Source organism: Oryctolagus cuniculus, chromosome 3, assembly GCF_051225735.1.
Source record: "Oryctolagus cuniculus isolate XC-2025 breed Fujian yellow rabbit chromosome 3, ASM5122573v1, whole genome shotgun sequence".
NCBI classification, from domain to species: domain Eukaryota; kingdom Metazoa; phylum Chordata; class Mammalia; order Lagomorpha; family Leporidae; genus Oryctolagus; species Oryctolagus cuniculus.
In genome coordinates this window covers 44,861,868-44,878,418 of record NC_142869.1, presented here as the reverse complement: position 1 = coordinate 44,878,418, position 16,551 = coordinate 44,861,868, and the positions used below count along the sequence as shown (strand labels likewise).

The 16,551-nt window shown below is 37.9% G+C and overlaps 1 protein-coding gene across 1 annotated transcript in view; it reads left to right on the top strand.

Moving 5' to 3' along the window:
* The first annotated feature begins 15,409 nt into the window (after positions 1 to 15,409).
* The window catches only part of SLC39A10 (solute carrier family 39 member 10), a 264,604-nt gene continuing 263,462 nt past the window's right edge, over positions 15,410 to 16,551 (top strand). Inside the window, exon 1 of the mRNA XM_008258853.5 lies at positions 15,410 to 15,537. The gene's annotated coding sequence lies outside the window, so the exon portion shown is untranslated. The remainder of the gene's footprint in view (positions 15,538 to 16,551) is intronic.

Here is a 16,551-nt window from a genome sequence, read left to right as displayed (position 1 = left end):
CTACCTCAAGTGAAATGAAAGAAGATTGCCCATCTTTTGGTCATTAATGCTTAATTATGCATTTCATTAAGTACGTTTTTTATTTTAAAAGGTTCATTAGTAACAATTAGTTTTCTCTCTCCTGCAATTTATATGCACCTGTTTCTAATTACAGCAGCACTATGTCAGCCTTAGAAAATGTATTTTAAACTCTTTAAATTAACTTGGATATTTTTGCCTACCCAAGGATATTTGTCTTCCTTTTTAAGAGATACTCCACTTTTATTCCAAATGTGTTTCTTGTTTTATCTGATGTAATGATTTTTGTACTCCTCCAATTTCGTAAAAGGTAAATATGAGCATTGCTATTTTCTTGTTCTAAAGGCTTACTTCTCACTGAAGGAGGTGATCATGAAAATAAAATGGAGATAAGATGCCAACTAAGGCATGGCATGTGTTTCCCTTACAGAGTACCTGGGTTCAATTCCTGGTCCAGCTCTAATTCCAACTTCCTGCTAATGCAGATTATAGGAGCCAGTGGTGATGACACAAGTGACTGGGCTTCTGCCACCCACACAGGGAATGTGGATTGAGTTCCTAGCTCCTGACTTTGGCCTTGGCACCACCCTAGCCACTGTGAAAATTTTCAGAGTGAATAACAAACAGAAGATCTCTCTCTCTCTCTCTCTCTCTCTGCCTGCCTTCCTCCCTCACTTTTCAGATAAATATCTTTTTAGAAATTACCAAAAAAAATGTATTCCGTATTCTTTTCTCCTCTGATCATGAATAATTGACAAATATATTCAAAATATATTCATTTTTAGTAGTAAGCTCAATGCCAAGTACAATTATAAATATTCATAATTATCATTTAGAGCTTCTATTTTTAAAATGGTAAATTTATCTTAATACTGAAAATTGGAGTAATTCTTTGAAGAAAAAATATACTAAACAAGATACCAAAAAATCTAGTTTTGCAACTCTGAGTAAATTGATCCTCAATTTAAGCAAGTGTAAAATGTCTGCAATACCTACCCCTTTTTGGTGTATTATATAAAAATTATTATATAAGCAAAGGAATTTTTGAAGTTTTTAATATATGCAGGTATTTTAAGTGTATCTGTGTATTTGCATATGCACATATACATAAAATATAGAATAAGACTGTATTCTTCACTTAATATAACTGAGCACATGGAACTTGCAGCCCTGCCTTCTACAATTGTCAAATGAACGGCCAGTTAGAATAATAGATGAAAAAAGGAAGAGAAATGACCTTTCAACAGAAAAGGATTACTGTATGCCTTGGAGACTACCACTGAGATGCCCAGAGAAATGGCTTTTAGAAAAATAGTCACCATTTCATACCTTTAGCCTTCCATATCCAATACAGGTGCATTTGACACAGTAGGAGAACACAGAATAAAAATGGCCCTGCAGGTAATTTTGTCCTATTATGTTTATATGAAAGGAAATCTGTGAGCTCTAGGCTTTTTTTTTTTTTTCCACTTTTCTTTCTTGGAGTTTAATGCTCTGATAAGAACCAACCTCAAGCTCTGAGCTGAAAGCTGTAATTTCAACGAAAGTTTAACAGTATAAAAAAAAAAAAAAAAAGATAGATGTGTATCCATAAGGAGATCACCCCAGGAAGGCATCAGAAACAAAATCTGATTGTCTTAAGTAAACCCACTTAAGATTAGCCTATTGTATAGATTCCAACACTGTAAAATTATGGATTGGTTAAGAATAGCCAGCAAGCATGTAAGATATGCTGAGGAAACAGGTTCAGGCTAATGTGTTACCTTAAAGCTGCTGAGGCAGGAAAATTATTAATTGTATTTTCTGAGTGGCATCTTTGATCATCCTCCCTTCTAATGAAAGAGGATCTTCTGGAAATTGAAAGAGTGTTCAGACGTCAAGAAATCAGCCGAATGGAGGCGTGCTTCCCCAGAACATCATTTTCTGCTTTTGTGGGCTTAGCAACAAGGCAGGTGGTGGTGTTGATGATGAGGATGATTTCCCCGGAAATCACACCGTGTCTGAGCAGTTACTTAGGATGGGCCACATGCACAATATTTCCTGACATGACCACGGAAGGGGGAAGAAATTCATACTATCAAGATATAAATTTCAGCAGCTCCCTTTCCTTATAATTTCTCAGAAAAGTCTTATATAAATGCAGTGATAAGAACAAGCGATGGGATTCCTCAGTAAAGAAAGCAAGCAATGGAATGATTGATAGGCTTCGGGTCAAGCACAACATCAACATGACACAGAGAGGAGCCCAGCAGTATTCATACTGAAAGATTATTAGGAAACCAACAGCGTAATCTCCACTAATATGTAGTTTGTTGTGCAACTATTATAGCTTTATTACTCATATGGTGGTAAATGCTATTTCCTATAGCAAGAAAGAATCTAAATAGTCAGACTAAGGTTATGGTCCTCCTGAATGCGTGAAATGGCCACACTTTAACAGACTCATTGAAGGGAAGCCACTGGCCTTGTGGAAAGAGAGCTACTCTTCACATCCTGAAAACCATGAACTCATCTGAGTACCTAGTGAGCTAACAGATAATCAAGTCCCTGGATAGAGCAGGGGAGAAGACAGGGACCAGCATTGTGGTGCAGTAGACCAGTATCCCAAGTTGGAGTGTTGCTTCAAGTCCTGGCTGCTCCACTTCCAATCTAGCTTCCTCCAGATGTGCCTGGAATTCAGTGAATGATGGCTCAAGTACTTGAGTTCTTGCCATCCACATGGAGGACCACCAGGATGGAGTTCTTGCTCCCTGGCTTCAGCCTGGCCCAGCCCTTACTGCTGTCACCACTTGGGTAGTGAACCAGCAGATAGAAGATAACTCTGCCTCTCTCCATCTCTCTCTCTCTCTTCTCTCATTCTTTCAAATTAATAATTTTTTTAATGTACAAGACAGAAGACAAAAGGGCACTCTCACCTCCCTCCAGGTCTTTTTTCTACCCTTTGCCCCAGAAATGCTTAACTTGGCTATTTAAATATCACTGCAGTAGTTTTAACTATTTACAGTTGGTTAATGTGTATCTCAGTAGTTCAGTGCTACTTTAAATTAGACAAATGTTAGATAAGTTTCATATATTTATTTTTTTCAACACTAAATTTTATTTCTATTATTTTATTTTATTGTCCTCCCAATTTGCTGGTCATATGACCCATTCCTAATCCACAACTTTTAAAAATGAAAAAAAGACTTTGTCACCTATTTCACAGAAATTGTTATAAACTCCAGCTTTCACAGTCTCCCTCCCCCGATCCATATTCCTGACAAACTAGTCCATCTGGATAAACAATGTTGAGAGGATTTAACACTGGCAAAAAAGGAAGATGTAGCCTTCTCACAATACCAAGTAACATATTTTTCCTAGACAATACTTTCCAAAAAGGATTCATTGAACACCTACTGCATGACTACCTATTCTCAAAACTATGGGAAAGACAAAGAAAAATAGCAATAGAATCTTCAGGCTTATTTACATATATATATATATATTTACATATATATATATGTATATATATTCATAGGAAGGAATAATAATACCTACATTATAAAAAGTGCATTCATGATTCTGTTAATAAACAATAAGTTAATAAATTATAAGTAAATAAATTATGTCATAATCATGATTACAAGTTAATAATTCATGAAATCAGGGACCAGTATTGTAGCACAATGGGTTAACCAAACTTGCAATGCCAACATCTCATAGCAGAATGCAAGTTCCAAGTACCAGTTGCTCCATTTCAATCCAGCATTCCAGCTAATACACCTGGGAAGGCACCAAGTGACAGATTTAGTACTTGGTCTCCTACCCCTGTGTGGGAGACCAGGATGGTGTACCTAACACCTGGTGTTGGCCTGGCCCAGACCTGGCTGTTGTGACCACTTGCAGAGTGAACCAGATGGAAGATCTCCTTCTCCATCCTCTCTCTCTCCCTCTCTTTCTTTTGCTCTTTCAAGTAAACAATTAAATCTTTTTTTAAAAATTAAGTTTAAAAAAATCATGATTAGGTCAATATAACATGTATATCATGCTATACACCATGAATTAGAATGAGAAACAATATAAAATTTTTATTTAATTATTTTATTATTTGGGTTGCTTTCCTTTTTTACATTATTGAAGTAGGAAAATAAATGTGAAACTGAGACTGGTTTTGTGGTGCAGTGAGCTAAGCTGCCAGCTGCAACACCAGCAGCTCATGTCAGAGCGTTGTCTTGAGAGGCTAGCATTGTGGCATACCAGCAGCCGTCTGTGACACTGGCATCGCATATGTGTGCCAGTTCAAATGCTGGCTGCTCCACTTCTGATCCAGCTCCCTGCTGGTGGTCTTGGAAAGCAGGGAAGATAATTCAAGTGCTTAGGCCCCTGAATCACATAGGAGACCCAGGAGAAGCTCCTGGCTCCTGGCTTCAAAAAGGCCCAGCTCTGGCCAATGTGGCCATGTGGGAAATGAACCAGCAGATGGAAGATCTTTCTCTCTGTCTCTCCCTCTCTCTGTAACTCTGTTTCTCAAATAAATAAATAAATCTTAAAATAATAATAATAATGGCTCCTAAGAGAATTACTATTCTTGTTTTGTTTTGTTTGTTTGTTTTTGACAGGAAGAGTGGACAGTGAGAGAGAGAGAGACAGAGAGAAAGGTCTTCCTTTTGCCGTTGGTTCACCCTCCAATGGCTGCCGCGGCCGGCGCACCGCGCTGATCCGATGGCAGGAGCCAGGTACTTATCCTGGTCTCCCATGGGGTGCAGGGCCCAAGCACTTGGGCCATCCTCCACTGCACTCCCTGGCCACAGCAGAGAGCTGGCCTGGAAGAGGGGTAACCGAGACAGAATCCGGCACCCCGAGCAGGACTAGAACCCGGTGTGCTGGCGCCACAAGGCAGAGGATTAGCCTAGTGAGCCGCGGCGTCACTATTCTAGTTTAAAATGGATGTACAATGTCACATTGTTGGACTTTCAAAGGCTGTCAATTTCCAAAGGCTGTGTATTTAGGGCTCAGTCCATAGAAGATCAGCATGCAGAAGCCTAACGGCAAAGTGAAAGGGTCATTTTGGTAAGTCTAGGGAAGAAGTTTTTTCCTATTGACTAACTAAGCAAGATGAACCTCAAGACAAAACAGTGCTGACAAACTGCAAATTAACTGGAAACTGTGTGGGAAAAATGAGCCTTCAGGTCAAGGTAAGCCCATACATAGTGAAAGGGAAGTCATGGGGGAGTTGAATAAAGCTGAAGATCTTGGAGATGCACTTGAACCTCCTTCATTGAAAAGAGCTGAAGTAAAAAGCACTCACGGTTTCATATCACATTTTAACAGGACAGGACATAGCATGTGTTTTTAATTGCTTCCTCCTCTGAACTACCGTTTATATTTCTTTTTGCTGAGAATATCCTTTTACAATATTTCACCAACTCTTCTATTCTAAAAGTCTCTTGGAATCTTCTAGAACCTAGTATGCTAATTCTTGTATAGCAGGGAAAATGATTGTGTATAGCAGGGAAAATGATCAGAATGTGGATGTTTTCTCACTTCATCGTACATGATCCTTCTCTTTTTTAATCCAAGTCCAAAGAAGAATTGAGATTTTTATAACATAACATTTATAACATAAATAAAACTCTGCTTTTGACTCTCAAAGTAAAAAAATGAAGCCATTATTCTTAGTGAAACAAGCCAATCCATAAAAGGCAAATATAATATGTTTTCTCTGGTATGTGGTAATAAATATGGAATACAAAAAAGGATATCTTGTGGTATGATTGTTGTTTTTAGCCCTTGTTTATACTCCTGTGGAACTGTGGTCTTCTTACCTTTTACTTGTTGAATATTATGATTAGTGGTGAATTAAGCCTGTGATTATAGAAGGGATTGAAATTATGTCTTTTCACAAATTAAAGATAAAAAGAACAAAAGGAAGGAGGGGAATTGAGGGAGGAGGAGGTAGGGAAGTATAGTTATTATGTAGGTCTGTATCTATGAAAGACATGAACTCTGTTCTCTTTATGTTAATATTTTTTTTAAAAAAAGCGAAGCCTAATATTCTCTTCCCATTACTTTAAGAAAGAAAGAGAGTTTCTACATTTCAAAAGAGCCAAGCATGGCTGACTCAGATCAAAAAGTTAAGGTGTAGAACTAATGAAAAATATAGTTAAAGGAAATTTACACCATGAAAAGAAAACAGGAAACATTCTGAAGTGGTAGGAGTGAAAAGGACTTGGAGATGATGCAATAGTGTCAAGGATATCCTCATCCTATTCTTGGAGGAATCTGTCCACTCCAAGACCACAACTAAAGTATAGAAGAGTATAAACATTTCAGTATATACAGCCTCCTACTTAAACTGTATTCACTCACCTTGTAGAGCCCAGCAAGGCAGAGGTAGGGCCACAAGGTCTGTTGGAAATATCTATTCTAGATAGAATGGCTAATATTATGTGTCAAGTTGGCCAACCTATGGTGCCCAGTTGTCTGGTTAAATATCAGTATAGAAATTTCTGTGGAAGTATTTTTCAGATGTGATTAACCTCTGAACCACTAGATTGAGGAGAGCAACTTGCCTTCCATAATAATATGGGTGGGCACCATCCAAGCAGTTGAAGGCCTTAGGAAGAAAGAATGGGATCTCTTGCAGGAGAAGGAATTCTGCCTTCAGACAGCCCTTAGACATGCAATAGCCTCATCAACTCTTCCCTGAATGTCTATCCTCCCAACATGCCTTGAAGATTTCCGACTTGCCAGCCCCCACATCACTTGAGACAATTCCTTAAAAATGAATCTTTCTTTATCTCTCTTTTTCTTTCTCTTTCTTTTGTTCTTCCTTTCTTTCTTTTTCTTTCTTTAAATATGCACTTTTTCCCTTGATTCTTCCTGGAGAAACTCAGAGGAATGCAGTCAACATGCAAAAAATTGTTTCCTTGAGTTCACATTGCATGAAAATACCATGGAGGAGGCCCATGAGGACTAGGAGGCACAGAGAGAACAGCAGACCATCTGAGACTAGGGATCAGAAGAAGGGGACTTCAGCAACAGAAATTCCAAGACCAGAGTCCTCTTAGTAGCAGCAGTCAGGGCTGTCAGCAGCAGCTTACCATAGGATTTTAAAAAATGCCAAGTAACACCTAAGAAGACACGAACTCACAGCACCCAAGTGTCTCCACAGAGAAATCAAGAGGGAGGGCACTAAGAACAGCACACGAGCCAGTCCTCATTCCTGGCCCTCCACAGTGGGGTCTTGCTGAGCATCCTTCATGGAAGAGATGCCTGCAAAGAGCAGAATAATAGCCCTGAAACAAAATTTGCTCTTTTAATGGACTGTTAAATAAAATACACTGGGTTATTTCTAAATAGACCACAATAAACTCAAACCTACCTTTATTTGAAAAGATTCTTTCCTCTCTCTCATTGTGAAAGTTTGGTTATTCTAGAAAATAAAGTTAGCTGTCAGTAACTATGTACTAGAACATGAATCTTTCCTTTAAACATGCAGGAGAAAATAGAACTGACATTTTTCGCAGAGGAGCCCGGGCAACAATGGTGCACATTGTCAGGCTGCCCTAGAACATTTGCCACGTGCCTTCCATTGTCCCAATTTCATCTCTGAAACATTCACAGGGCACAATGATTAGCACCATCTCACTCTGCATGATTAATTTGAAGGTCTAGGCTATTCTTTGGCTTGTCACTTTAGTTTTATGAAAGGAATCCTCACTTGTTTTGAATGTCCTTGTATTTAATCTTGATCAATGTTATGGCCAAGTGAAACAGAGGCCAAATTTACTACACACACTCTGGTTCATGAAATTATTTGAACAACTATTAGCATTGGACCAAGAAGACTATTACTTTTTAATATCTAATTCATGTCCAAACAGGTAGCAAGTCAGGGACATTTATCTTCTGAAACTTTGTATATCAAAGGACAATATGTACTATTGGGAAAAGTCATAAATCGTTCATTAAACAATGTTTTGGCATAAGTATGGTTTAGAATATGAAATTGGTTGTCAATGTTCTAAAACAGTTTTAATAGATTTATAGGCAAAGGTAATAAGGACACTAACTGTTGTAACATAAAAAAAGAAAAGAAAGTAAAGAGACTCAAATGTCAGATACAGTCAAAATATCCTTAAATGTCAATAATTTATCTAAAAGATTCTATCTTTTAATACATTTTCATTTATTGGACAAAATATTCTATTTAATAATACAAATAAGAATCCCATGTTCTTTTAACCTTTCAATTTTAACATTAATGACCTTATGCTTTAATGGAATCTCTGAGTATGTTTTAAAACTTTTATTTTAAACATGACTATTTATACAATGATAATTTCTTTTAAGTATATCATCAAAGATAAAACTAATTCAAAGGCAGATAAGATTCTGGAACAACAACAAAACCAACTTCAATACAATCATTAGGAAATAGTTTAAAAGCAGAGCTATCATGAATCACTAAGTAAATAGAAGTTCTAGAATATTTATGAAACTTCAAGCAACTCAGATTATCTGGTCCATTTACTGTTTGTTGATAAGTCTACAATCAAAAGCTATCTTCAGCAAACAGTTGTCAATAATTCTTCTAAACATGCTTGGAGCATTCCATGACCATCAGTTCCAGGGTCCACCATTTATTATTATGTTCTAGAATATCCTCACCTCTTTCCCTGAGTTCTTTGCTATTTCATCTGATTCACCTCCTGAAAAAATTTCAAATGATCTTTCACAAACTAGAGCAGTGTTTATCAAGCTTCAGTCCAACCAATATTTTCACTGTAGGGAAATTGGAAATGTTAGAATGTGTTAAATAAAGAGAAATGTTGATTCATGGTGCTTGTTTCAGTTATACATATGTTCATATATATGAACTGGATATTTATTTACACAAACAACTACAAGTGTGTCAAGATTGATCTATTTTTTGCTAAGTATATGGTTTGGAAAATCATTCTGGTGTAGCAGGTTAAGCTACCATTTGCAGCGCCAGCACCCCATATGGGCACCAGTTCAAGTCTTGGCTTCTCCATTTTGATCCAGCTCCCTGCTAATACACCTGGGAAAGCAGCAGAGGATGGCCCAAGTGCTTGGGCTTCTGCACCCATGTGGGGGACCCTGAGGAAGCTTCTGGCTCTTGGCTTCAGATCAGCCCAGTTCTGGCCACTGCGGCCGTTTGGGGAGGGAACCAGCAGCTGGAAGATCTCTCTCTCTCCCTCTCTCTCTCTCTCTCTCTTTCTCCGTGTGTGTGTGTGTGTGTGTGTGTGTGTGTGTGTAACTCTGCCTTTCAAAAAAACAATGACTGAAAAGTATGTGTCCATTATGATACCAAGAATTTTATTCCTTCTATAATTGAATATTTTTATCACATTTCTCCTCTTCAAGAATTAAAAATTTAGTATTGCTGTTATTCACACAATTATACTCCTTTTGATTGTCCAGTCTTGCTCTGGAAAAACTCAAAACATTTTCTTAGAGACTTTTTTTACTAAATTATATAAACCTAAAATTGTGATTCTTTGAAAATGAGACTAATTTAAAACATTTGATGTATGATTCATGGCCTGACTGCTGTTTAGCATTTACATCAACGAGAATAGCTCACAATGTCTTTATGTATCAACAAACATTTAAATTGTTATCAGAATTGCTGATATAGCTAAGAATTTCCGTATATGGTATAATCAAAGCCTCAATTATGGTACAATAAATATCATTGCTTTGACATGTAAAACAAAAAGGCATTTAAGATTTTTTCCAGGCCAGCACCATGGCTCAATAGGCTAATCCTCCGCCTGCAGCGCCGGCACACCAGGTTCTAGTCCCGGTCGGGGCACCAGATTCTGTCCTGGCTGCCCGTCTTCCAGTCCAGCTCTCTGCTGTGGCCCGGGAGTGCAGTGGAGGATGGCCCAAGTCCTTGGGCCCTGCACCCACATGGGAGACCAGGAGAAGCACCTGGCTCCTGGCTTCGGATCAGCGTGGTGCACTGGCCGCAGCAGCCATTGGAGGGTGAACCAACAGTAAAGGAAGACCTTTCTCTCTGTCTCTTTCTCTCTCTCTCACTGTCCACTCTGCCTGTCAAAAAAAAAAAAAAAAAAAAAAGACTTTTTCCACACACCAAGTCTGCACAATTTCTCATTACTAAAGGCAGAAGTAACAATTCGGATTTAATTTCCAGCATTGATAATATGAACCTTTCCTAAAATAAAAACCAAAGATGAAAATGGATATAATATTACAAAATCCAACTTTTCCTTTAGAGAATTTTTCTTCTTCACACAGCTGTGTTCAGATATAATATACATAAAAGAAAATGCCACACATCTTTAAGCATAAAGTCTGCTGTCTATATATGCATCCTTTTAACTACCACCCTTTTCAGTCAATCCTTCTTAACCCATATTTATGTACTCTGTGCCTGGCCAATATGATGGAAATTTGGGTTTTTTTCTGTGTAATTTGCTTCTTTTTACTGCTAAGTAGTATTACTTTACAGAAATATATCACAATTTGTTCATTTACCCATGTGTTGATAAATATTTGAGTTGTTTCTAATTTTCAGCTCTTATGAATAAATCTGCTTTAAATATTTGTCTATACATGTTTATAGATATGTATATTCATTTAACTTGAGTAAAATACCAAAGATTCATGTTGCTGAATCATGTGTAAATTGTTTAACATTCTTGGCTATACATCCTTACCATTACTTAATATTTTGTCTTTTTAGTTTTGGGTTTTGTATTAGTCACAGTTATCCAAAGAAACAGAAATAATAGGAAAAATATATATACACTTACAAATATTGTACATGTTTATTGTATGTGTTAACAGTATATAAATGTATACATAGAGTATACATATGATAGGGTATTACAGAGATATGAGGATACTTTGAAAAGTTCGTGAAAATGAAATTAAAAGATGTTTATTTTGTTGTAAAAAGTTTTTGAAATTCATTCATAGTTTTTCATGACTCATATTTTCCATGAAATTTTTGAAGATACCTTATCTGTGTATATATCGATATCTATATCGATATCAATAGATATACCTTTATATAGTGTAGCAGAGAGAGAAGGAGAGAGAAACAGACTTATAAGGGATTGGCTCACACGATATAGTTGCTGAGAAGTCCCAAGATCTGCAGTTGGCACACTAAAGACCCAAACACTTGATGTGTAGCTCCAATCAAGAAACCAGGAGGGGCCAGCATTGTAAGCCACCACCTATGATGCTATCATCCCATAAATCCAAGATGTTCCACTTCCAATCTAGCTCCCTGTTAATGCAGCTGAGGAAGTAGCAGAAGATGACCCAAGTGCTTGAGTCCCTGAACACATGTGGGAGACCCAGGCGTAGTTCCAAGCTCCTGGCTTTGGACTGGCCTAAGCCTGGACGTTGCAGCCATCTGCATAGTGAACCAGTGGATTGAAGACCTCTCTCTCTCTCTCTCTCTCTCTCTCAATCTCTCTGTGACTCTGTCTTTCAAATAAATAAATATATTTAAAAAGAAGATGTCAACAGACTTGACCAATGTTTCTGTCCAAGTCCAAAAGCTAAAAAAGACCAATACCACAAACTCAAGCAGGTGGTCAGCAGTAGTTCTCACTCACTTAACCCTTTCCATCTATGCAGTACTTCAGCTGATTGAGAGAGGCCCACCCATAATGGGGAGAGTAATCTACTTTACTTAGTCATCCAAAAATACCTTCAAAGACATACCAAGAGAAAGGTTCAGACAGTTGTTTGGACACCCTGTGGCCCAGTAAGCTTGACACATAAAATCAGCCATCACAGCTATTCCCTGTATAATCTCATATCTCACAGTACATTCTAAATACTGAGAAGAATTCCTGTGGTACAACACCAGCAAGATTCAGAAAAAGACAGACTAACTGGGGAAGAAAAATGGGAGAAAAAAGTAAGTAAGAAAGTGAGTGAGGAGGGGCTTATCAGACTGAAGTATGTATCTCAGTAGACTTTTTACAAGAAAACATCAAAAAGTTCATGGAAAATGGAATTTAAAAATAAGTACTTTGGTCCAAAAAATGAAATCTATGGATGGTTTTTCATATTACATATTTGTCATGAACTTTTTGAAGACCACTTGTATTAGCTGCAATTGGATGCTATAGATGCTTCATTGTTGTAAAAGGACACCCTTTGTAAAACTAAATTCTGAAAAGGTTTCTGAAGACCTGCCTTGTGGCTTAGCTTAGAGTTCAAAAATTACTAAGGCTACTTATTTATTTATTTATTTATTTATTAAAAGATTTATTTATTTATTTGAAAGTCAGAGTTACACAGAAAGAGGAGAGGCAGAGAGAGAGAGGTCTTCCATCTGCTGGTTCACTCCCCAGATGGCTGTAATGGCCAGAGCTGAGACAATCCAAAGCCAGGAGCCAGGAGCTTCCTCCAAGTCTCCCACATGGGTGCCGGGGCCCAAGGACCTGGGCCATCTTCTACTGCTTTCACAGGCTATGGCAAAGAGCTGGATTGGAAGTGGAGTAGCTGAGACTAGAACCAGTGCCCATATGGGATGCCGGCAATACAGGCAGCGGCTTTACCTGCTATGCCACAGTGCCGGCCAGGCCATTTACTTTAATTATTTTCCTAATATTCCACATTTTCATCCTCCAAATATACAGGTCCATTCTTGGGAGTTAAATGGGAAATGGGAAAAACTGCTCCTGAAAGTGGATACTCACTACATTCTGAAAATCTGATTTGCTTGAATCCCCTCTTCTTTGGGTTAGAATTTAAAAGAAATGTTCCCATTTCCCACTATTTCATTCTTCCATGTATCCAGGCAATAAAATAAAAATAGGATCTTGACTGCTGGCTTTTGGAAAGACCACCTTGACCACTGTATACTTGACCATCAACCAATTCTTTTTTAAGTCTATTTATCTGAAAGTTATAGTTACAGAGATAGAGGGAGGGACACAGAGAGAGATCTTCCATCCACTGGTTCACTCCTCAGATGGCACCAACAGGCTAGGCTAGGCCAGGAGCCAGAAGCTTCATCAGGGTCTCCCACGTGGGTGGCAGGGGCTCAAGCAATTAAGCCATCTTCTGCTGCTTTTCCCAGGCCACTAGTAGGGAGCTGGATCAAAAGTGGAGCAGCTGGTACACAAACTGGTGCCCTTACAGAATGCCAGAATTGCAGAGGGCGGCTTTTCCCACTATGCCACAATGCCAACCCCAACCATCAGCCAATTGTAATGAGTCAATTCTGGGTTCTCATAGAATTAGTATAAGATTATCATCATGAATTCCTCACTTTGTGGTTCTGTTTCCAAGGAAAAATAGTACATATGTGTGTGAATGCATAGAATGTCTACATATGAAGTGAATGTGGAAAAGCATTAAACATTTTTCAGTTTAAAGCTAAAACCTAAGCTTATAAAAATTTTTTTGAAGATTTATTTACTTGAATGGCAGAGTTAGAGAGAGAGAGAGAATATGAGATCCTCCATGTACTGGTTCATTCCCCCAGGACTGGGCCATATTGAAACCAGGAGACTGGAACTCCATTAAAATCTCCCACATGAATGGCAGGAGCCCAAGGACATGTGACATCCTCTGCTACTTTCCCAGGCACATCAGCAGGGAACTGGATCAGAAGTAGAGCTGTCAGTCCGAAACTGGCACCCAAAAGGGATGCTGGTATTGCAGGCAGTGGCTCAACACACTGCTCCATGGTGAACTCAAGAGGCTTCCATAGCCTTGACAGCTCATGGCAAGAGCCTCAGGTGATTACTGATGTCATAAATAAAAGTGTCAATTGTTAAATCAACAATGGGAGTCACTGTGCACCTGTTCCCCACGTAGGCTCTCTGTCCTTAATGTGTTTTACTATGAGAATTAACGGTAAAACTACTAGTCGAACAGTACTCTGTATCTTGTGCAGTTGTGTGGGTGCAGTCTGTTGAAATCTTTGTTTAGTATATACCAGGTTGATCTTTTGTATATAAAGATAATTGAAAACGAATCTTGATGAAGAGTGGGATGGGAGAGGGAGTGGGAGATGGGAGGGCTGCGGGTGGGAGGGAGGTTATGGGGGAAAAAGCCACAACAATGCAAAAGTTGCACTTTGTAAATTTACATTTATTAAATAAAAAAAGAAGTAAATAAAAAAGGAGAGAATAGTGACTGCTACAGTTTGGAAATAACTGGGAAGGTATATAGGAAGATTGAATAATGGGTACCAAAAAAAGATCAGATGGAAGTAACAAGTTCCAGTTTCATAGCAGAGTGGAGAGACAATAGCTCACAGCAGTGTATTATATATTGTAGAAAGAACTGAAGAGGAGAACTCATGGGCTCCAGTCACAAAAATAAGGAAATGGAGAGGCTAGTTGCCTGGTTTAATTGGTTTGTGTGGAATATATATGTTGAAATATCACACTATACCAGATTAAATTTACAAGTATTACTTGTTGCTAATCAACAATTTTATAAGAGGTAATAAATACTCAAAATTCAAAAAAGATATCAGCTTATACCATATGCATGTGTGGAAATATTGCCTGTGTACCAGAAACTGCATAAATATTACATGTTAATAAAAATAATATTTTAAAATATAAGTTCATTTTGTTGTAAAAAATTTTTTGAAATCCATTCATAGTTTTTTTCATAATATACATTTCCTATGCAGATTTTGGAGTAGCCACACATGCTACCATTCAGTTGCTGTAATTTTTAGATATTACAGAAATAGAAGAAAAACCAGAGATGCTTTTTTCTACCCTCTGCTCACTACTCATACACTTAATGGAATGATTTTTTTCTTCATCTTTTCCTTCTTTTTTCAACATAAAATTTCTGCTTCCTCCTCCCTCACACACACACATATGCAGCAAGCAATTCTGTAATGGATTCTCCAGTTAGACAATAGCTAATTTAACCCAGTTCTGCCTTGGAGACAGTGTCAAAGCCCACAGATTGAAGACTCAGTCCCACAGCAATACCCTAGTCTTCAGCTGTCAATTGCAAAGCTGTGGTCTGTGTTCCGACCGACTGGCTGTGAACCATGGTTCTCAAGATCCTCACCTTCGAGTTCACAGAATACAGAGCAACACTCACTGTTGCTGTTGCACTGGTCTACGAGAAATGGTGTTACCAGAAAATACGGATGGACAGCCAGATGGAAAAGGTGCCATGGGGAGCTCCCATGCCCCACCTGGGAACAGCGCCCCCCAGGGACTTCCGCATGTTCAGCTCTCCAGAAGCTCCTCAAATCTTGTCCAAGAATTATGGAGCTTGACCTCCAACCACGCTTCCCTTCCTGAAGGCTGGTGGGTGGAGCTGGAAGATCCAACCACCTAATCCTTGATAATGTGGTCTTTCTGATGACTGGTCCCTTCCAGAAGCTTTCTTGGGGCCCCACCTTATGTCGCCTCATTAGCATAAACCCAGGTGTGACCAAAAGGGCTTGAAACAAAAGCCACTCCTAGGTGGATTTAGGATCTCTGTGTCAGAAACCAGGGACAAAGATGAAACATATTTCACATTAAACCACAGGTATGTTAATCTAAATTATTTTTAAAATAGCATCAGGCAAATATTAATAATTCAAAAAATTTGATTCTACCAATGATCTCATTTCATCAATTTTTAGGTTTTTTCTTGTTCAACATTTTCATAGAATTTTATATCCTCAAAATGATCTCATTTGCAAACGATTAAACAGGGAAGTATCTACTCCGTACTTAAATAGCAGGTATCACCAATTTTCTTTTCTCTACTTTTGACTGGTGAAGAGAATGCATCTAGGTATCATTCTCTGAATAATAACATCATATATAACTGAAGTTAGGAATTAAATTTCCCCTGAAGGTTTACTAACTGTGATTCTTGAAATGCCCTTTTTAAATTCCATTTTCCAAACCTTTATTCAGCTACTCTGACTGATTTTTGCCAAGTTCTCTTCATTTTTTCATTTCTTTTAAGATTGGTAAAATCCAAATTGGACATGTTCCATAATTCGCTGTTAAAATATTTTTGTCATATCTCTTGCAAATACTGGTTTTGGAATCAGGAGACTTAGTACCTACTCCCTACTTTCCAACTTACCAGCTGTTCTGTGTTAGATAAGTTATCTAGCTTATCTTCATCTTGGTTTGCTTTTTGTTGATAGTAGTTAGTGGACTAAAAGCATTTGTTTTCTCAAGACGGTTTTTTTTATTCATCTGTGAAACAATAATTGTTAATGAGTATCTGTACAGCTATCTTTTGTTGCATTCTCTTTCAAAGAGCTTTTTCCTTTACAAAGCAAATTATCCTTCTTTTATCCTGAGTTAGTTTCAGTATATTTATTTTTTCAGCTTGTCAAAGTCACTCGGAATTTTAATTAACTACAAGGTAAGGAATTCACTTAAAATATTTGTCCTTCAATTACAACACTCACTACTTAGGGAGAAAGAAAAGCAGAATATTCCTATATATTTCCTATATATCGAATGAGTTTCAGGAATTTGTATAAGATAAAGGTGTATTTTATACTTAGTCTCATAAAAGAGAGGTTTAGCAGAATCA